This window comes from Leptinotarsa decemlineata, unplaced genomic scaffold (assembly GCF_025532065.1).
Source record: "Leptinotarsa decemlineata unplaced genomic scaffold, Ldec_3_MD MMD2_P_RNA_scaffold_5, whole genome shotgun sequence".
NCBI classification, from domain to species: Eukaryota; Metazoa; Arthropoda; class Insecta; order Coleoptera; family Chrysomelidae; genus Leptinotarsa; species Leptinotarsa decemlineata.
Window position 1 is genome coordinate 19,812,671 of NW_027412532.1, and position 24,526 is coordinate 19,837,196.

Genomic DNA, 24,526 nt, shown 5'->3' on the forward strand with positions numbered 1-24,526 from the left:
CACACCCGAAACTTCACCCCCCTGCGATCAGCAGCTACCCAATCTATTTTTTTCAATGACCTCCATCGAGTTCCATATAATAATACAGTCTACTTTCGAAAGCGTTCCTTACATTATTGAAGATGTCTGGAGTCAGAAATCAGCATTCCCGAACAATTCTCTTTTACAGGTCTTTCAGATTCACAGGTCTTCTAGATTTCTAGAATTTATTTAATTAATTAGTAGTAAATGTTTTAAAATGTACAACACTGTTAGTTTTTTTGCACTGGTAGTTTTTGTTGAATCTAGTTTTCGCAGAACAAAAAGTAGATAGTTGGCCACTGTTAGTTCTTCACGAATTATTATTCAGTCATCCCTCTTCACTCTGTTCCAACATGGTTCATCCTTCTGGAAAAAGAATAGAAATTTGTTGCAACCTATTATCGAAATAATGAAAGTGCTAAAGCTGCTGCAAGAATTTATAACACGAATCATGCAGACTACAACGTGAGCCATCAATACGTAAAACAGTTAATAGATAAGTTTCGAACTTCAGGTTCTGAAACAGCAAACATGAAATATCCCCTCCTGTCAGAAATGACGGAGTTGAAGTTACAGTTTTATTACATGTACAAATGGATAATCGACAATCTATCAGACAAGCAAGTAGAGCGTCTGGTGAATTAGCTACAAGGGTTTTTTGGATTTTGAAAACCTACACATTCCATCTTTTCAAAATAAGGGTACTTCAGGAATTGAACGAAGAGGTCGACTTCAGTTTTGTGAGGTGTTCAGCAAGAAATTGACCAATAACCGAAAGCTATTATACAATACATGTTTTTCAGACGGAAGTTCTTTCGTTGAATAGACATAATTTTCGTTACTGAAGCGATGTGAATCCTCATTTGGTGATGGAAACACATTCACAAACTCCACAAAATTGAATGTCTGGGTCGGCTTTTTGGTAATCATATTGTTGGATCCTTCTTCATTGAAAGTAATCTCAATGAAGACACTTAAATCTATGACAAGACTGTGTAGATCCTATACTTACACAAATTTTATAAAATGGTGACAATTCAGTAGAAAATGAAATAACATTCCAGCAGGATGATGCACGCCCACATGTTGATGATCGGGTGAGACAGTTTTTGGACAAACGTTTTCAAATGCTTTGGATCGGCAGAAGAGGTCCGGTGGAGTGGCCAGACTTCTTTCTGTGGGGACACTCTCTGGCAAAAGTGACATCATTTTGTATTTTATTCGAGAATTTCCAATGACTTATTTTTATTGATCGTTTGAAAATGAAAATTGATTGAGTCCATAAAAAAAATCGATAACCTGGTCTAGTTATTATCAAAGGATGATTTTCAATACTAATAATCGAGCTTTCATGAAGTACCTTGGTTTGAAATCCTTTGTCTAATTTTACAATTTTTCATCATTCATTTTCATTATTTCATTGTAATTTTTCACCTATTTCATTTTTCTAACAGTCGATGATATCTATTGTTTAATATCTTTATTCATTCACTTCCATTTCATGCCATATTAATTTCTTCCCTCTTTCAACTCACTGATCTGAATCAACTCAATATTTTATACATTTTGATTTCTGTTTTCATATATTTCAAACAAGACGAACGTTTATCATTCACGAAGAAATATTGAAAATTATAATCATGGTCGAATTCTCGAGTCACACTAATCTCTTTCCACTATAAAATGATGTCAAAATGACGTAATATGACATTCTTAGAAATCTATGTGGATGGGCAGTTCTCATTCAAGGGTGAAATTTTCCATTTTAATAATTTGGCAACCTAGTTATCGAGATTCATTTTCATATAATCTTGCGGCGGGGGGACCTCTAAGTTAGGTCAAATTAGATTAGCTCAAAAGTGAGTGGGTTAATTGTGGCTCACACTTATTCATACTCGACCATATAAACACAGCTTCTTAACGAAGCCGATTAGTATGTATGGTGAGTGGTCTTACAGGTCAGCAGGTGATAGTACGGCTCTGCCGAATTTTGAAAACCTGATTTGGTCCGCAGCAGAGCAGGTACAAAGTATGTGCTCTACTGTTTCATCATTTTCAAACAGAGGTGACATACACTATCTTCCGACAGTCCGAGTCTCTGTATATGGTGATTCAGACGACAGTGATCTGTGAGAAGGCCTGTTAGACATCGTAGTTCATCCCAACATCGTAGTTCATCCAACAACTGTTTGGTTTTAAGCTTCGAAAGGTGAATGAATGCCTTGGAGTGAGCCAATCCTGAAAGATTCTGCCAGAAGTCCATAAATCTTCTTGCAATCCAGGTGTTCACTGTTTGTTTAGCAAAGCCTAAAGCAATGCCAATGATAGCTTCTGGTCTGATGAAGCTGCTTGCAGCACCCTCCTTTGCAAGGGAGTCAGCAGTTGCAATGCAATGGAATCCGCAGCCTCAAAGCTTTCTAGACCATTTCATCAGTTCGGACTTCTATTGTCTAATATAATATAAATTGATTTGAAATCCCTGAAAAAAATTAAAAGATTAACCGTAAATAACAATTTTATTAGAACAATAAACTGAAATGACAAGGAAATAACACACAAGCTACAACCAGAAAATAAAAAATTGAAATATTAATAAAAGCTGAAAATTAAAAAATATTATTAACAAAAATGAAAAATAAAAATTAAAAGATCTCAAACCAAGTTACATCACGACGTTTTAATAAAATTGTTATTTTCGGTTAATATTTTAATTTTTTTCAGTGATTTCAAATCAATTTATATTATATCAGACAATGGAAGTCCGAACTGATGAAATACACCACGAAACATTGTTAACAACCTTCAAACAAACTTTCTAGACCAGTATGACCAGGAATGCAGACAAGACACAATTTTGCAAGTCATCCTATTCAGGAGAGTCGTTTTTGGCAATTTGCTACCAATTTAGACGTTGCTCAGAAGGAGCCAAGAGCTTCCAACGCCGCTTGACTGTCCGAGAATCGTTTTGTGTACTTGTGTATGAAGTTGGAGCCTTCCAATACTTCCGCACACAGTTCAGTAGCACAAATTTCCGCTTGAAATGCAGTCGCATAGGTTTCTAGGCAAGTTGATATATCTGTCCTGGGTCTGCAAACGAAAACACCTGCACCAAAACCTGAAGGTGTTTTTGATCCATCTGTGAACAAACAAGTCTCTGCTTTTAATATTTTCTTCTCCCGGAGGATCCAGTTCTCTCTACTCGGGAACTGTATTGTATAAGATAGTTTGTAGTTGACAGTAGGAGGTGAAATGTCAGAGATAATTCCCAGATTGCTGTGACTTCTAGTGTGAATCAGTAGTCTATTGTACTCTGCATTAAATTGATTTGTGCAACTGGCGATGTGAAAAATTTTATATGCAGTCCATCTAGCCTCTTTCTCCAAAAAAATGTGGAGGAAAGGTAGATCGAGAAGCATCTCTATAGCCACTGACGGTGTCGTACTGATGGCACCACAGATGGCCCGACAAGACAGCCAGAGAGCTTCGCATGAGCCCTCTTCTTTAAAGCCTGACCTCTAAATTACTGAACACGGATAAGTCCCGAATTAATTTGTTTGATGAAAAGTTGCGAACAGTTATAATATAGATTCATTGTTTGAAATTTTTGGAAGTGAATGTTTGTCATATATACTTTTTTTGTAACTATCGAATAATTTACTGCAATTTCTGTGAAACATGAATAAAATTGTTTGTTGATAATTATAGTTACATGAATTAAAAAACGATTGTTGATAATTTTAATTCGGCGCTAACGTCGAGCGGATTCTTGCAGAAGTGATAGTAACACAATATTCCGTCCGACCGCAGCGCCGAATAAAACTGATCAACATTAATTCAATTGATGTATCACCTAAAAGCAACAATCAAAACAATTATTCGTTCATGATCTCGGAAGGAGAATAGGCCAAGCAACGAAAGATCACCGTTCTACCTCTTTTTTGATAGAAAGAACTATTATTGCTATTCAACGTGGCAATGCTGCTTCAGTACTTGGAACTATTCCTCCTTCACATAATTTTGATGAGATCATGCATTGCCCTAATTTCAGTACGGAACTGAAACCTCTTCGAAACAAGCCGAGATATGTGGATATTTATCAGTCTCCTATCAAGGTTAATTCACAAGTGATTGATCCACCTTCTTCTTTTTCAGTGCGGTCAGTGGACTCAGGTCATTCTTGGCCCCAAAAAATGATATGCATTCCTCGTAGAACTGGTACCATTTCAGTGGAAGCGCTTCTTGAAGCAAGAGCCGAATCGATCCCTCTACGAAACCCTTGGAAGGATCGATCGCAGCTTGAGAAATGGTTCTTATGGAGATTCTGTGAAACGTGTTCTTCCTTACGAATCAGGAGAGAGTTGTCCTGAAAATCTAGAGAAAATTGGATTGGATAATTTAGGAAACACTTGCTACATGAATAGCATTTTACAAGTGTTGTTCATGACGAAGAATTTCAAGAACGAAGTTTTAATGATGAACGAGAACGGGGATGTTTCCTGCTTATTCATCAAACGCAAACAACTGTTCATGCAGCTGCAGTTTCGTAAGAAGGTATCATCTTTCCCTCCAACCGATTTCCTGGAGTCTTTGAAGTCCACTAGATACTCGTTAGGACAACAAGAGGATTGCTCCGAATTCTTGGGGTTCTTGTTGAATACTCTTCGTGAGCAAAACAATACCAAAATCAATACTCCCAGCCGCTCTGGACTGAATGATTCCGTACAACACATCTCGTCTTGTGTTTGTAAATCTTTTGCTGGAAAAATCCTCACTTGTTTACTTTGTGGTAAATGTTCAAGAAGTACTGAAAACTCATGTAAATTACTGGAACTTCATCTAGCTTTTCCTAATACGACTAATTACCAGTCCGTGCAAAGCTTATTGTTAAATCATCTGAAAATGGAATTTTTAACAGGTGATGATCGACTGTATTGTCAAACATGCGCCAAACTAACTGACTGTTATAAGGAAACAAGTATAGCTGAGGCACCAGTCAATCTAATAATAACACTGATGATTTTCAAACAAGACTCAACCTCTAACGGAAGCAAGAAACTCTTTGGAAGGTTCGAAATAGATGAACATTTCAACCTAGCAGACCACTGTTATGCAGTCATGGTTCACTATGGTTCTGGCGTTGAATTTGGTCATTATTACGCCTTGGTTAAAGAAGAAACGGACTGGTTTAAGTTTAACGATAGTCGTGTTACGAAGTGTTCTGGCGATGCATTGAATTTATTGGAGCCTCTGGAGACACCCTACATTTTGTTTTATGAGAGAGAGGACATTGTTAGATCAAGATCTTCAGATGATGTGGTGCTGCAGGTTTTTCCGGGTTTTCCTGCAGCTGAAAAAGCAAATGCGCCACTGGAATCAATGAAGTCGCCCCGAAGCGCCAATTAATTTTTATTGTTGTATTTATTTTATTTTTAAAATAATTAAATTATTATTTTTTACAAAATACGAATAGAAAGTAAAACGGCGTGATACACCATTTTACTTTTTGTTAATATTCATTTCAAATGAGCTGAATTATTTTGTTTGTTGAATTTCAGTGAAACATTAATTAAATTCATTGTTGATAATTTTTATTCGGCACTGACGTCGGGCGTATTTTTGTGGAACTACTCAACTGCATATATGTATGGCGTTGGTCATAGTACGGTAATGATCCGTTCGACCGCAGCGACGAATAAAATTTATCAGCTATAAATTCATATTTACAAAATACCAATAGAAAGTAAAAAGGTGTGCCACGCTGTTTTACTTTTCATTAATATTAATTTGAAATGAGCTGAATTATTTTGTTTGTTGAATTTCAGTGACCCATGAATTAATTTGATTGTTGATAATTTTTATTCGGCGCCACGGTTGAACGGCGTTTTGTCGAACTATGAATTAACTAGCATGTTGCCATATGTAACACTTGAAATTCTTGATAAATCCGCTCGATACCAGCGCCGAATTGAAATTATCAACAATCGTATTAAATGTATCTTTCAAGTACAATAAACTTTTTGAATCATCAAAAAATTTAATTCTTTGTCACAAATTGGCTTTTAAAAAAGATTGATGAAATAAAATGATACTTGCTCCAGAATGTTTGGCACAAAAGTTGTAACCAAATTTTAAATTGAATGCAAGTGAATGTTGGAAATATTCAACAATTTCAATAAAATTGAAATATAACAATCTTCATTATTCATAGAAAAATATTCAGTATAGAAAGTTAATTTGCTATATTTTCAGACAAACGAAAGTCTATTTTCATTACCAACAATGTTTCATAGGAAAACTTTGACAGTCATTCAAATATATTCATTGGAATTTTATTCCCAAACTTACTTTTAGGAAGTGAATTTAAAGTTTCATTATAATTCAACAGTCATATAAATAACTAATATTTTGTTCAAAGGTCAAAATTATATGCGGAATTGAAACGTTTGTTGAATTTAGTCGAATAATACATTCTATTGACTGTTGAATAAAAATGTTTGTTCATTGCTGAGTTGAACTATATGTATATATATTATTTTTAAGCATAATATATAGTAAATTGGCGTTCCATTTTCCAATACTCTGAAACAATATTTTTCTTCGGAATCAATAAAAGCTTCAAGTTATTTCATTAGTGTTTTTTATTCAAATAACAATTTTATTCATGTAACATTTTAAATCAAGTGTCATCTAAAAAAGAAAAAAATTTGCGAACAATCATTTTTAATGTGTCCAACAAATACATGAATCAATTGAATTCAAACAAATAAATTGTTAGTTGAATAAATTGAGGAATAAATATTAGTGACAATAAAAAGTAAAACGGCGTTCCATAGACAAAAGAAAAAAATCGTTCAAATGTCAAGAAAATACTAATAGATATCTGGAAGATGCTACTGCAGCAGACGAAAAGTTTTGTACCTACTTCCATTCGATCACGGCCCACCAACCCGAAATTTTTTCTCTTTGGTTTCGATTATTTGTTCGAAATTTTGTCGTTCATTTTTTGAATCGGGATGCCTTCAACTGATCAACTGAAGAAATTTGTATTTCTATTAAAATAATATATTTTCATGGTTACTACATTATTTGTCGATGTTTGTATTCATAATCAAAAATATAATAATTATTCTGTTGCGCTCCTGAAGCCATTATAGAAATATCTATATTAAAACCACTTTCTTGTACCATTACTATTTCTAATGTTAAATCCACTGGATAACTATTTCCATCTCCGTTTAACTGACGACGTAAATTGCACCTTCCTGAAACCCTTTCACCTCCAGATGCTTATCGAAGGAGATAACAGTCAGAGACTCCAGATTTATATTGTTCGGAGGCGGTGATAAGCCTCGTCGCATGGCTTTCGTAGGTAGAGAGTTGGGACACATAACAACCTTCCTGATTTAGCCGCGAGTCCTGAAGCGAAGGTAATTATGTTATCATTCCCGCGGTGCAACTGGATTCCCGTTCACCTTGTACCTTAATACATTAGCTGCTTTCAAGAAGTATAGATAAGGGGAGTATGCTGCTGGCAGACATTTAGGAAAGCTATTCTTAACTATTAGGAATCTGTAGGGAAACAAATATTAAATTTAATCAGATTTCTTTTTACATACATAACTGATGTATACATTTGCAAAAACTATGAAGAAATTTGAGAGAGGTTCGAGAAATTATGACTATATACTCCATTCGAAATTTTGGGACTAAATGTGCTTTGCAGAAGGTTTTTGTACCAGCATCCTCCCGATCAGTCTTTGAACTCGAGGCTTGAAGTTTAAAATGAAATTTTGGGTATAAAGCGTAATTACGACTTGTTGTAACGTTACCTTACTCTTTTCTGAATTCAGAGCAAGATAACGATACAAGTGCCACGACTAGCAGTGGGTGATGCGGAGGCAAGAGCGTGGTTCGTCTCTTATATTCTTTATAGAAGCTCAATACTGGGTGCTGAAAAGGGTTACCAAAACCAAGTCCTTATATGGGCGCCATCTACAGAACTGTATAGAAAAAGGGCACCCTTTTTAACACTCGTCACTGTAGATCAACGTTGCTACACAGGGATAAGAGACACTTCCAGACTACCAATAAAACAAAGAAAAAACGGTGTAAAAATTTAATGAAGTAAATATAAAAAAATGGGACTGATTGTTATACAAATGAACCAGATTGTCGGTGGTTCAGAATGAGTTTTTTATCCGATGATGGCCTCGATAAGAATTTTAATAAATATTAAAACGTACCAAAGGGCTTAATGCAATAAACCTCACAATATCATATGAAAATCTTATTCTTTGAAACCATCAATATAACTCAAAACCGATGACTGGTAATCTCCCACTCCGACTTCTCTGATTCAGGTGATCCAGGATTCTGGCAGTCTCCTGCTCTCCAGACACTCCCTTAATGGACTTCCCAACTCTCATATAATGGTGCTCCTATCTCAACCACTTGTGGTCTCGTCCTCTCAAGAGTTTTTATAATTCACTACGCCTCACTTTTGCCTGAATGCTAGGTTCAGTTTTTTATGTATCAGTTTCAATTTTACTTTTACTTTTTTGTTTCAATTTCAGTTTTCATTTTACCGATTCTGATTCGGTTTTTTATGTTTCTGTTTCACTTTTTTATGTTTCAATTTTCCGATTCAATTTAACTTGACAGAACTAGAATGAAAAAACTACTGTCAAAAAAGTTCAATTGATTCTACGGTTAGCTTCAATTCACAACTTCATAACATCATCCCTATTCAATTTACAACCCATAATTACCTTTATAGTTGGAATCCAGTTATATGGATGACTATCAAAATTTTATAATTATTTTGTCACCACTAGACGTTCTCACTTAGAAAGCCAAGCACAGAAAGACCGTTTCACAATTTCATTATATCTACATCTAATCGGTACCAGTTCAAAGTTCAAACTCTTCACTCACCTAATGAAATAGACATATAAACAAAGTCCACCGATATTAAGAATGACATATCTAACTTCTAACTTGACCCTACACGGTAAAAATGAATTCCCTGACTTAATAACTTCACTCTTTGAAAATGAATTCTGTAACTGAACAAAAGAAGAAGACGATTTATCTGACGTCTCTTTGCACACCTAACCGTAATACGGAATAAAATAATCAAAACAAACAATATGGCTTTTGAATGTCAATATTCCGATTTACATTTGTTGGGTAGCGCTACCGAAGACTGCTCAGAAGAATCCCAGATCTGTGAAAATAAAATAAGAAGTTAGATAATGGGTATGTTATAGTTCACAATTTAAGATTGAAAAGGAAAAGGTTTATTTTGTGTTCAGATTGTGTCACAAACAATATGAAATTACTAATGGAAAAACGGAACTTTCCATTGTGATGCACTATTTGGAACCTTTGGTGTAGTAATGAATATTACTGGAGTTCTGTCCCAACACCAAACCGTTGTAAACTGTTTAATCTTCTTCTTGGAGATGATCACTTGGTGATTGAAATATGTATCCAGGTGTTAAAAATAATGGTTTGGTGTCGGGATTGAACTCTAGTTTTATTCGTAATTTCGAGTTTGAAGTCGAAAATTTAAGATTAAAGGGGAAATTTCGTTTAGGTAATGACCAGGAATATGCGGCACCAGCTAAGTGAAAAGCAGAGCCTACTCCTGAGTCCGTTTTCGAGTCATTGGTGTACATGTGGTTAAAGTGAGTAGAATCTCTAGATATTTTTTCGAATGATGATTTCATTAACTTGGAATCAAGTTGGAATCAAGTATTTGGTAAGATTATCTGTTTTCCCGTTGACCAGCTGTGGCACCCCTACGAACGAGAACCCTCAGAAGTCGAATCTTTTTCGAGCTATGGACTAACGAGGTCTTACCTTTCAACGTGTGATTCCTAACACGAGTTGGACGATAGCGAGTGAAAATCGATAGTTCAGCTTGGGGCTTGAACCACCGACCAACACGGTGGTCGATTTGAGTGAGTGAACAAAGCACCTACGTTGAACCGACCGGCTACCGTCAGATCTGTTTTCTGATGTATTAAGTGTCTTAGGAAGACAGGTTGAGTTTTCACTGAGAAGTCTGATGACTAATATGCATTGAATGAAATTTGAAAAACATTTCTACACTGTAGGAACTGGTGAATGCTTCGCGGGGAAAATCACTTCATCGGATGATAACACGATATACATTGAATTATATTGGACAGATATACATGAGAGTTCCATTAACGAGTTGATCCTTGTAGATGCTTCTCGTTTGTCCAGCAGCAATACCTCGCTAAAATCGATCGAGTTATTACCTAAAGACCGTTTCCGGGGTATTACTACTTGTAAGAAACAACCAAGACGGAAGTGTGTCTAACACTTGACTGACTTCATTGTGGTTCGACCGTATATACGTAACCTTCGTCTAGAAAAAGATCTGGTATCTACAGTCAAGTGGTAACAGGCCCATTTCGTCAACAAAACGCCGAATGGGAAGAAACATCCCGTATACTAACACTAATGAAAATCAGAATTGATTTGACAACTCTTTGGGGGAAATATGCATACACATATCTCGTGTTAGGAATCATACGTTAAAAGGTAAGACCTCGTTAATACTTAGCCCGCACAAGTTTCGAGGGTTGTCGTTCGTAGAGGTGCGACAGCTGGTTAACGGAAAAATAGATTTTTTTAAACATTGAAAAATTAAGTATTTCGAAATGAATTTCGACCTCAGGACCTCACTGAAATCGAAGGACTGATCACCTACAGACCCGTTTCATGATATTGTCCGTATATCGATTCTTCAACAGAAATCAGAATTTATTAGTAAGACCTTTGAAAAAAATAACAACTCTGGGACAAAAAACTGTCATGAAAATGATTTAGCTTGTTCTTTTAGAATATATTTTAGTTTCAGGTTAATCGGTGCACTAAGTGCGTCAGTGAGTTGAAGCAACCTTGAAAGTTTGGTGTTTGTAGCAGAAGCTTGCTGAAGGATATTTTACCATTTTTTCAGGAAGCCTAAGCAAACTTAGCACTTCGTGGCTGGAGGGCCTAAACTTTCAGTTGGAGACGCAGAACTCAAGCTCAACAAAATATTGTAATTATAGTCTATGTAATAATACAGAATTCGTTATCCACCGAAACCGGGACGACAGCATAATATATCATGAAAGCATTTCTCGCAAATAAGAAGGCCGTATCAATGAAAATTAAAAAAGTTTCAGGTAGATTCCAATATGAATCCTATAACAGTAGGTTTTTAATTACCTCCATTGACATGAATAAAATTCTGATCCAGGAATACTTTCAAATCCTCAAAATCGCAATGTTTTTCGGTGTCTGGTCACAAAATGTCGAATGAATTATGTCATCAACTGACATTAAAGACAGATAAATTATTTGAAAAATAAACGATGACTTACAAAGAAACTTGTCAGACATCGTTCATGCATAATGAATGTAGAGGTTTTATTTTTTTTCACGTGCATATTCCACCATGCTGAATTATAATGTGACAAATGTAATGAGTTAACTCTCTCAAACAAATGTATTTCCAAAAATTTTTCACTAATCACAAACTAATTCATTTATTACAACACTTAGCAACTAACGCTCAACTTATTTCCACTATTTGAATTTCTTCTTTAGCCGCTCGATTCAATTTCTGAACTGCCCTCTTGGGTCGGGAAAACGGTCTTATATCGGTAAAGGTTCTTTAGAGAATATTGTAGAGGTTTCGGTACTCGACTAGAGTTTTACCGGCGGTTACATTCTTTCGCGGTGAGGTCATGTGTTTTTGATGAGCCGGCTGGCGTATCTGTCAGAGGCGACTTCAGATTAGTTACAATAAAATGAAATTGATTGTTTTTGTTATTTTCTGAATTATGAAACCGACTGAAAATTGAACTATTTGACGAAATGAAAACTATCTCTTCAAATTCACCCTGTGTTCCGCTTTCGCGAGACTAGAAACTCTCCCAATAGCGGCATACCCTTCTAGCAGATTCAATTCGCTAATCTTTGAGGGTGATAATCCACTATGTGATTTTCATTTCGAAGATCTGTATCCAGATCTTCGAAATGCTTTTTTAAATCTTTCTCAGAATGTACCTTCTCGTCTTTAATAATAACTTTCTTTGTCAAAATTAGCATGACTGATTCAAGATAAAAAGTAATCTGTAGATTTGCAATCCTGACACACTAACTACACCAAATCTTCATTTATAGTTTATTGGGGGAACAATCCTGAAAGACAAATGATTGATACGTGATAAAGGGTATTACTGAAATGAGCTTCACAGCTTTTGAAGCTTGATCAAAAGTTATTTGTATACTCACTAAATAATAAGGGCCTAAGTATCGATCCTTACAGAACATCTCTTGATATTTGTGAAGCACTGTTTGAAAACTTTGGTGTAGCAATGAATATTACTGGAGTTTTTTCCCAACACCAAACCGTTATTTCAACACCTCGACACGTGTTTCGATCACCAAGTAATAGACAAACGTGTCAAGATGTTGAAATAACGATTTGGTATTGGGAAAAAACTTCAGTAATATTCATATCTTGATATGGTTTTTTTGCCGATCGTTCCACTCTTGTCTATACAGGGTCCTGCAACAGTGGCGCGGTGTTCCATATCTCTATTAAGGAAACAGATAGGGATCTAAATTTCTATAATATTATCTTATCACTCGAGCTCGACAAAATGAAAATATTAGCGGTCACACAGGGTGTTCAGTTTTTTCTGGGCGGATCCCAACTGTGTTTTTTCAATTGGCAACCTATATTTTTTATCGTTTTTCCGGTTTCTACATAGAAAATAAAAGACACTTTATGTATATCTTCACTTCGAAAATATTGACGGTTTTCGAGATATCTAGCATGGCAGGTTTTTTTTCCAATATTCGTCACTCGGAATATTTGAAATTATAAAGTTGTGCCAAGTCCAATTGATTTTTTTCATCAAATATTCTACATTGGTAACTCTCTCAAACGATATATCTGAAATCTACCTGTGATATACAGGGTATGAAAAACCGCTTGCCACATATTGTAAATAAAAATTTGCAGAATCTTCCTTATTTTAAATGGAACACCCTGTATAGTATTGATCCATAAGGAGCATCAACGAAACATCTACAAATTTCATTGAGTATTCCCTATGGCTAGGTTCAATATTTCGAAAAATGGTCATTCTTCCTATTTCTACGTCATAAACTCGATGAAAGACTTTTTTCAAAGCGAAATCCATTTGATGACTGATATAATGTACGAAAGATATCTTGTTTCAATTTTGTACATTATAGCGTGTCCTATAGTTTTTTTTTCTAAAAATGATAACTCTCAATTTTATCGCCATAATATCAATGATTTTTTTACTGTGAAATCCATATATGTGACGGTTGTGATCGAGATATATGTAATGTTTATAACACATTTATTCTCTAAATAGAACACCGTGTAATTTCTTCATTTGATGCATAGTTTATGTCCAAGCCTTTCCTTAAAATATCGCCCCATGCCTAAAATTACCTGTTGCTAGATAAACAAGTTTTGAATAACACCGCAAAATGTACGTTCTTGAATAATTACAATAATTTCAATAATCTCGAAATTTGTGCCATATTTTTTCGGTCTAAAACAACCTTCAGCGAATAAAATAAAATAAAACGATTTGCTGAAACTGGATGTATCAATTATTCTAAACATGAGCGCATCAAGCCAGCTATTAATGTATATAATGAATTGCAAGTTCTTCTTGCTGTTGAAGAAGATCCTATAGTCAAGTGCAACGAGTTTTGAAGGAATATCGCTTTCATCCATCTCATACTACTGTATGACGATTTTAAGAAAAGAGTGAGATTTTGCAAATGGGCCATGGGAAAAATTCGTCGAAACGAATATTTTTTTAATAACATTTTATGGTCGGATGAATCGTCATTCCATAAAAATGGATTGTTATTCGACAGAAAATACCCACTTATTGAGACAGGTGGACTATCATTATAGGTGGTCGATGAATGTCTGGGGAGGCATCATTGGAGAATATGTATTTGGTCAATACTTTTTTGAAGAACATATGAATGGAACAATGTATGTGCACCTGCTCACTATTCGACAGAAGTGAGAGATCATCTAAATGAAGTATTTCCCAATAAATGTATAGGACGGAATGGGCCTGTACGGTGGCCCGCTTGATCACCAGATTTGACATAACTAGATTTTTCCTTATGGGGATACATAAAAAATATGGTTCAGGTCGAGCCACCAGCTTCTTCCAAAAATATGCGACTTAGAATAACGAATGCTTTTGGCAGCATTACACCAGCTGTCTTGCGCAGGATAGAACAGTCTTTCGAACATAGACTTTAGCTCTGCATTCAAGAAAATACAAGACATGTCGAACATATTTTATAAAAGATTTCATTATCAACCTTCATTAAACTTTTCCTTTTGTAGTTTGTCATTTGACAAATTTAAATATCTAGAACTTAAGCCCTAATTTCATGAATATACACCATACCTTAAAAAAAAAATAGTAATATTGGTAATGTTTTATCATTTAATTCTGTTTGGTTTGATATTGCACGATTTATGGGAATAATTCTGCATCCAATGAAAAAAATTATTTTCCATTTAGAAAAATGTGATAGGTACGTACATACATTTATTTCGTAAAAAAATATTTGTTTGGACACGCAATAATGTACAAACTTGAAACAAGATATCTTTTGTATATTCTTATCAGTGGTCAAATGGACATCGAGTTTATGGCGTAGAAATAGGAAGAACGGCCATTTTTCGAAAAAAATGTTAGTGGTGTGAACATCAAATGTTCCAAGGAATTTCTACTTTTCTAAAAATGACAAAAACTGGGACAGCATCACATATGAACCCCCTCCTTTTCATTTATACTCCTCACATCTCTTCTACCTGAGGGCTCACGGCAATGAAGAAACTTCTACGGGGAAATAACTGGCTTTGCGCTCGGGACGCATTCGAGTATAAATGCGATAAGGACCTAACCGCGAAGGTAAATGATGTAACCTGCACTAAGTTAGCGGTGTCGACGTGGTCGGGCCCGGAGTTTATGTGTTTGATGCCCGTGAGATAAACCCAAGGTTTGCGGAAACGATTCGCTGGAGTTTCCGTGATTGCTGTGCCGGAAAGTTTTTCAAACTGTCACTCTCATTCAGATCTTTCCAACATCTCAAATGCATTGCCAACTGGACATGTTTTTGTTAATATTAATTTCACTTGTAAAACAGATGGATTGAATTTTTGTAAATAATCCGTTTAATGATGAAATGGATCAGGTTTTTGTGTAATCAGGTAACAACCGCAAGCAGAGTCGTTTGAGAAAAACTCCGAATACTGTAAAGTTTTGGACAACATTAGAATTAAACTTGTTTGAAGGTGATTGACAATGTTTCATGATAAATTTCACTAGTTCGGACTTCCATTGTCTACTATATAAAATGATTTGAAATCCCTGAAACAACTAAAAAAGAAGAATTGAAAATGAATAGCTGAAAATAACAATTATAATTACCAAAATAAACCTGAAATGAAATAATAGTGAAATGAAATACAAGTAAAAATAGAACAATTGAATGAATAAAAACAAAGAAATTAAAAAAGAAAATAAAAATAAAAAATAGAGAGATTCCAAGTCACGTTAGTTCACGACGTTTCGATTGTTAGTATCAACAATCGTCTTCGGGTGATGACTGGACTGATTCCTCCGATTATAGGTGTCTTTCGAGTACTTTCACTTATCCCCGCTTTCCATTTTCCGCTTCACTGGTTCCGTGGGTGATGACCGTTTTGGCGGGAGTTGGCCATTTTTCGCTTGATGATGGGTTTCCATATGTTGCGTATTTCTACGCTGGCTTGGCTGAATACGCTGTTGGATAACATGTATGCGGCTTCCTTGAATTTTCTCCTAAACCAATGTTCCTCTCTGTGCAAGATCTCAGCTTGGGACCACTCGATGTTGTCTTGATGGGTCCAAACATGGTCTGCTATTCCTGATTTGCTGGTTTCCTCTTAACTTTCCTGAACACGTCACAGATCTAACAGAGCACTACCTGAACAATACTCCAACAACATCTTTGATGGGTTCTTCTTCTCTATCACCAGTAATTTCAAACCTGTTTTTGATGTATTTGCATTGGAAACCTGCACATACAAATATGTATATACCAAAATACACACAACAATAACGCGACCACTACTCAGACCAAATGACAAAAATCTCTTTTAAAAATCGGAGGTCTACACAGTATTACATCCGGTAACTGTGGTTAAAAATTATGTCGGCCAGGCCGACAGACGAAATAACTGCCAATGTCTAGGAACACAAAAAATCCTCGAGGGCATAACAAGCATGGCCTACCCTTTTCCAGCATCTTCTACAGTCAGTACATACAATGTGTACCGGTGGTCTTTAATAAGTTATTGGTACGCTTATTCAAATTCAATAACTTCATTCGATAATTCAAAATTATAATTGTACTCTATATTTCTACTAAACTTAATAACTAGTGCTCTTATTCCGCTTGTTCACATGTTTGTAGAGTTAATACAATCTGCCTAATCTCAAAAGCTGCTCTATAATAGGCGTATAATAGGCTCGAATAATACATTCATTCTGGCTTGAAACGATGACGTCACATCAACTATGATTTGAAACGTATTCATGATGATTCAAAACTAGCGTGAGGTTAGTTTTGAAACGGAATTTGACGTAACGTTATCCCAGTTGTCATTTTCTGCTTTCTTTCTCTCTCTGTCTCTACTTTGGATGATCGTTGCTTCCTATCTTCAGGCGCATATGACCAATGCTCCTTCTGTTGCTCAACAGGAGCTTCGTCGGGGGGGCGCAGCGGTCTTGCACGAAGCTATGCTGCCACCCATTTTTTTCCAACTTTTTTTTTCATTATAAAAACAATTCATTCAATAATAAGACACTCACACATTTCCGTAATTAACACAATGGACTAGAACAATACAAAAACGGAGTATATGGCATACGCGCACCTTCTTTGTGGGCGGACGTTATCAGCACGTCCCTCCACTACCACGGTCACCACGGAACTCCCAATTTCTGTTTTATTTTGATCGTAATTGCTAGGAAAGTATAAAAATTATCACCGGAGTTTTGTGGTGGCCGTGGTAGTGGACGGACGTGCCGATAACGTCCACAAAGAAAGAACACGGATGCCACGTGCTATCGTAGGGCTTCCATTTATGTTATGATTGTCTATTATCCAGAGATATTGAAGTTTATGTGAAAGTTTACAGAAAAATGTGAAGTGAGGGCCCCCTTTATTCAAAACGGAATCCAAACCGGGGTGGTTTGGATAACCGCGTAAAGCGGGTCACGTATGTGAATTTAAAAACCCGAAGGTCTCCCGAAGAGGAGGCGACTCAATATATATATATGTGTATATATATATATATATATATATATATATATATATATATATATATATATATATATTAATATATATATATATATATATATATATATATATTAATATATATATATATATATATATATATATATATATATATATATATATATATATAGGACATAGCACTCATGAAAGTGGCAAAACATAGACACGTGTTTCGGGCTTTTGGCCCATCATGAGTGCTATGTCCGATATTAACTTCTGTTTCTATATCAAGACACTCAATAACTTTCATATTTGTATATATATATATATATATATATATATATATATATATATATATATATATATATATATATATATATATATATGAAAAAATCAAAAGCCCTTCCGAGCAAAAGGCGACAATCAAAAAGTTGAATTGTTTTCATCAAAAAAAGTTCGACAAAAAAGGGATGGCAGCATTGCTTCAAGCAAGACTGCTGCCCCCCATCCCCCAGACGAAGCTCCTGTCAACTTTGATAGGAGGAGCCTGGACAAATGCATCCGAGTGGGAAGCAACGTCCAACAAAATTAGAGAGAGAAGTATTACCATCTATAGACCATGTAACACTTTGATAATTTTATTGGGTTCTTCATATGGTTGGTTGACTAGATGAAGAAGAATAGCTACTTGTTGGTACATATTTTGAATAGAAAAAGTAATTCTGGTACACTGGTTTTAAAAATGCAGTTACATTTGTAATATTTATGCAAAAAAATGTATGCACGACTCCGTTTCTGATTGAGGTTAGAGAAAGTTGAAAAGTTTGTTTTTATTATTGAATTTGACATTACTGAGAATATCCAGCCTTTCCTCGCCCTGCCACTCAGAAATGACAAAGTGAAGACCGTTAGAGAAGCACTTGAGGTACTCGTCGCCAAGAACAGTTTAGAGCGGCTGACTTCGTCGAAAACAAACGAGAAGGTCGAAGCGTGGGAGCAAACGCTCTGCAAACTTCCCGTTATCCTCATTTTGCATCTGAAGTTTTTCGAATACAGCCACGACCGTTGCACGAAGATTATGAAGGCTTTGAATTTTGAATTCGACTTGAAGATTGATTCGACTTTGGTATCGCCGGAAACACAGTCTCCAACAGAGAAGCAATACAAGTTATTCGCCGTGGTTTACCACGAAGGCAAAAATGCCAACATTGGACACTACGTGACCGATGCCTTCCACGTCGGCTCCAACTGCTGGATAAGGTACGACGATTCTTCGGTCAAGACCGTGCAGGAAGAATACGTGCTGAAACCAAAGGGAACGCGAGTTCCTTATTTGCTGTTCTACAGAAAAAGCGATATGATCCGATCTAAATAACTCCCCCTAAGGGAATAAGGTTGCTGCTTTTACGTAGAGTTCAGCGTGTGGAATCTTACGGAATTTCTCTCGAAATTTCTCGAATTGACTGCCGTGTTGGTCGGTGGTTCAAGCCCTAGTCTGAACGATCGATCTTCACTTGCTATCGTCCATCCCGTGTTAGGAATCACACGTTAAAAGGTAAGACCTCGTTAATCCTTGGCTCGCACGAGTTTCGACTTCAGAGGGTTATCGTTCCTAGGGGTGCGACAGCTGGTTAACGGAAAACAGTTTTTTTTTTGAATATGACATTTTGTTGTAATTCATGACATGATGTAATAATTGAATTTGTAAGATTTTTGATGAATAAATTTCAATGAATTCGGCATCTGACACAAATTGAATCATATCTTTCTGACGAATCTTTTTATTAATGACGTCACTACGAATCGTTTTTAAATACTCGCTCGAATGTACCTTTTCCAACACTCTTGTATAATACGAAAAATCTTCCAAATAACTATAGATCAGCCGCTTTGCTATCAGTGATATCGAAAATCATGGAGAAAGAAGTAAACCACCATATCCTCAAATATTTGGAAGCCTTCAACATCTTGAGCGATCATCGATATGGCTTTCGGAAACAAAGATCAACAAGCGACCTTCTATCGTATGTCACTCATATTTGGAATAACGTAATCGAGGAACATGAAGAATCATGTTCCTCAGTTCAACTCAGTACACCTCGAACGTCACTGTTAAAAAATTTCTTTCATATGGAGAACTGCGTTTATGCGTGGAATAAACTTCCTGAGAACATTTTTCCAATTGGATTTAATCTCCAGCGATTCAAATCCAATGTGAATTGTTACTTTCGCACAAGCACCACTCTAAGAGCGCCTTGAGGATTTTCCTATAGTGCTTGTGTTTTGTCTTTGAAAAAAATTGTTTATTCGCGTTCACTGAAGGATCCTTACACGTTTGCCGTGGAACGATTGATGTCATACCTAATACAGAAGTGCGTAATATTGGTTTTCAGTTGGAAAATTATTATTATTAGTCTATGAAAATGTTAGATTTCAAATATTTCGAAAAGTAACAAAAACTACTTCTCAGAAACTTTATTTTTTATAATTGAATAGAACTGCCCGATACTTGATGAATATCCATATTAAAACTCATTAAAACATTTTATTGTATGATTTTCACTATAAACGGTTTTACAAAACCCGCGACACGTGTTTCGCCATACAATATACTTACGTATTTTATGCGTAAAATAAATTATGTTATGCTTGAGAAAGCTATTGTATAGCGAAACACGTGTCGTGGTTTTTGTTAAACCCTTTCACACGTAATGTAGGCGTGAAATAATTTATTTTACGCGTAAAATAATTTATTTTATTTTTTATGGTAAATAAGATAAAATCATTACATTTAGGGAAATATTAATGAAAAAATATGTTGAAATAAGTAATGAGAAATAATACTTCGAGCTTTCAAAATAAAAAATGAATAAACCCTTGAAATATATTTTCAAAATAAATAAAAATCAGGGTATATTAGTTTCCAAACCAGTTTTCAACCAATTATAATTCTCGTGGAGAAAATCAACCGCTGTAGAAATTTCTGACGAATCATTTCCATAAGATTTCTAATTCACTTTCCAGTTTGTTCAAAATTATTCTCCTCTGATATGAATGTCAAAAAATTTGCATACAAAGTGGCATGAAACAGTCTAATGGAAACTCCGTCGACATTATTGTGAAAGTTATGTCCTAAAAGTGTAATACTGATTATCCCCGAGTTTCCCCACCTGTGCCTGTCCTTTCCGTCTTTCCATTTCAGGTCTCGGGGTCATGCCTTCGGCCCTGAAGAATTGAAAACCATTACTGCTGATGAAAGAAAAGTTTCCTACAAAGTTTCAGAGTCGCTTTGTCCCTTCCAGCTACGTATTTCTTTACCTCCATTTGATTTGTATTTTGCGCCCCAAATATATTTCTCGAGGATCTCACCTTTATTTTTTCACTTTGCTGAAATTGTTTCATTTCGGGATTATTGTTTTAAATCCCCGGCTTGGGAAAGTTTTGTTAAAGGCTTTCTTGAGGTAGAATGCGTTAATAACAAAAGTTTTCTGGTATGAAACTCTCGAATAAAGGCTGTCGGCTATAATAGGGAAAATTATTCGAAAAAAACGCTTTGGAATAAAAGGTGAATTTTTTCCAGTACAATGTAGTTTCCTCGCTCACTGACACGAACAGATTTCAGGGAGATAAGCGCTTAATTAGAACCAGTGTTGGATTCATCGAATAGATGACGTTTTCATAGGAGTTACCAATCTAAATATGGGGTAAAAAAATAGCTTTCGTCTGATTTCCACTACGAGTTTTTTTGTTACGACCTCTCTCGGTTTGTTGAACCATTTTCAAGTGAAGAAAACGTTTCCTGAATTTTCATTACCAACACCAAACAATAATTATTTAGAAAATTACCAGACATTATTCATGTACCAATCCACTCTACTTGTGGATTGGTACGACTTACCAATGAATATTGACCTATTTGTCAAAATTCATGAATTCAAATGGGTCAAGTTGGTCATTGAGGGATTTGAAATTGAGTTTTTATATAGTTTTTACCTGTAATAGGTACTTGAAATCTGTTTAAAAGCTGTTTTTTCGCTAACCAGCTGTCGCACCCCTACGAACGACAACCCTCAGAAGCCGAAACTTGTGCGAGCTAAGGATTAACGAGGTCTTACCTTTTAACGTGTGATTTGAACCACCGACCAACACGGCGGTCAATTAGAGTTAGTGAACACAGCACCCACGTCGAACCGCCTGGCTACCGACCGACCATAACAAATATTTTTGAAATTGCCGTTTTTATCCAATTTATTTATGTTCAATGCTTCCAATAAATCCATCTGCCTTCCTTCATTGCATGTATGGAGAATTTTCATGTTTTCTTTATTTATTGTGTGATTTGTTTCTTGTAGATGTCCATATAAAGCTCACAGTAAAATTTCTGCCAGTCTGGCCTGTACAAACTGCTGTTACCAATCTCTCGTTAATCTGTATGCACATTTTGTTGTTGTAGAAAAATAGCAGATTTTCTGCTCTGATATATGTTTATACACAGTAAAAAGTATTTCTTAATTATTACTTCATGCCAACAGCGCCATGTTCCACAAGAGAATCACACTTTTTTTAATGAAGAAATCCACCATTCGTTTGATTGTGTTATCGCGAAGATGAACTATTTTGAATCTAGAAAATATAACATCATCACAAAATCTACCACCTATTTGAAGAGAAAAATAAACTGTTTCAAATGGAGAGCAATATCAACTTGATCTGAAAACATATTGTTTGTTTGCATTCAGAAGTGTATCCTTTCAAATAACTCAATTCGTTTATAACAATAGTTTTGTGAATCTATATACAAAACTATATCATGGTCGATTGAAGAACAGGATTTCCTTTGAAGAAGTATTTCAATCATTTCAGTTTGAAAAAAACTGCTTTATTCGAAACAGAATTGAAAAGAATTCAAATTTAGTATTACGAGAAACTAATAATGTAGAACAGTGTTCGCGTCCGCGCCAATATGTGTTGGAAAGTGACGTTGGTGTGTTGTGATTTTAAGGATGAAGTGTTTTATGTGCCTGTAGGTAATGCAACTCTTTTCCGATTATTTTGTATCTACCATAATGAAACAGATTTTACAAAACTGAAGTCTTACATAGTTGGAAGATATTTTCATGGGTGAGTATTATAATTGTGTGACTTGAGAAAGAAACTCCGCTATATTAGTAAGTACTGCGTTGTATACCTAGTACCGAAGAGAAAGTGGTAAACTTTGACAGCAACTCTTAATTTTGCCCTTATTATATCAATGCTTCGTAATTTTTCACACATGTGATTTTTTACACGGTGATTCAAATTCGCCAATCTCTTATTTTGAACAACTATTTTATCTTGTTTTAAATAAGTGCATTTTTTCTAAATAAAATTTTATTTTCTCTTAGACCGAATTCATTTTTTATTGAACGAAAGAGGTGCTTATAGTCTCGACAATAAATTATAATACAAATAATACCAAAATAGGCACCAGTAGGTGTAAAAAGCACCTACATATGACAGCTATATTCTGATTTCAACATGTAAATGTTTGTTGAATTCTAAAATGTCTTTGCATTCTGTAATTACTTCAGAAATGTTTTCATGTTATTCATTGGGAACAAATTGAATTACCCTTCTCAGCTTGAAGTTATTCAATATATTTCCTTTAGGATTGTAAGAAATAGGTAGAAATATTACCAAACTCACTAGAGGAGAAATCAGAATTTCCAAAAACGTGAAAACAGTTTTTATAGTTTCATAGTTTTACCTTTCTAGATATTTGAAATAGTGGCTAACGATGATGTGCTGATTTCTTTTTTCGTTTCAGAATCCAAGTGATGTTCCGGCAATTGTGGATAAACAAAAGCAGAATGCAGAACTTGATAGACGATAGTAATTTTTTTAATGTTATTTACCAGAATGGCATCTAATTTCAAAAACTTCATTTTTGTAAAATTACTAATAAATTAATTCATTCTGTTGTTTGAGTTGTAATGTTGTCTATAGGGTTCGATTTTATTTTATTTGTTAATTTGAAATTTGTCAAGAATGTGTCACTTTTTTATATATGTTTTCGTATTGAATATTTATTTCTGTTATTTGTATAACTGTATGATATCTAAATAGTGTGCGGTTGGAATATGACATTTAAGCAAAGATTAGCAAAGAAAATTTAGTTCTCTATTACTTTTTGTTTTTTATCACATGCTTTTTCAGGATAATATTTATAATTTGCAATTGCTTCAAATAAACCAATCATAATATAGAATGTATTATCTAATTTCTTCCCTTACTACTTATAGCTGTTCATATTATAGATGAGATACTTTGGATTCAAGTAACTAAAGACATCCGTATGAGAGGGACAGTTTATAAACAGAAGCATAAGTTCATCTTTGATAAAGTAAATGAGTTTATTTGATTCATACAAATAATGGCGTTTGAATGAAAAATGCTTCTCGTCAAAAGAAAACAATAATTTTTTTTAAGGGAGATATTTAAATTGTGTTAACATATCATTCTTTCAAAACCCAAAAAAGTTTTGCTTCGAGATTAATTTTGCTCCCACTGAAGAATGCATACGTACTTCTCTTGAGCTAATGTGATGATTTCTATTGAAATGTATGCACAATTATTCAGTCCATTTGAATTAATGATTCGAATTCAACTTGAGAGAATATATTTCTCAGTTTATAAAAATATTTCTTCATGAATATAGGAGAGCAAGATTTCTTTAAATCGAGATAATGTTCTTCACTTTGGGATTTTGACTTTTACTGTGTATTCATGGCTAATGACCTTAGAAGGATAGATCGGCCTTAACCTCAATTGTACTTGATGACGGTTCTTAGGGGATGAGTCTATAAGTTTTGGTGAATACAGAGTCAAATTAGTTCTAGATAATTATTCAATGATGAGTAGGAGATGAGTTTTTCATTCCTTTGAATAGCAAGTTCAAACTTGTTACTCGAACAGTATTTGTTAAACTTTTGTTTGAAAAAATCTGCCATTTGATAATTCAAATTTACAACGGAACATTATACTACATTGACACTTTATAATCATCGCACTTATCCACTCGTCCTTTTTCTACTCTCGAACTATTTCGCGTTTTGAAGTAGTCTGCGTGCCAATTTAA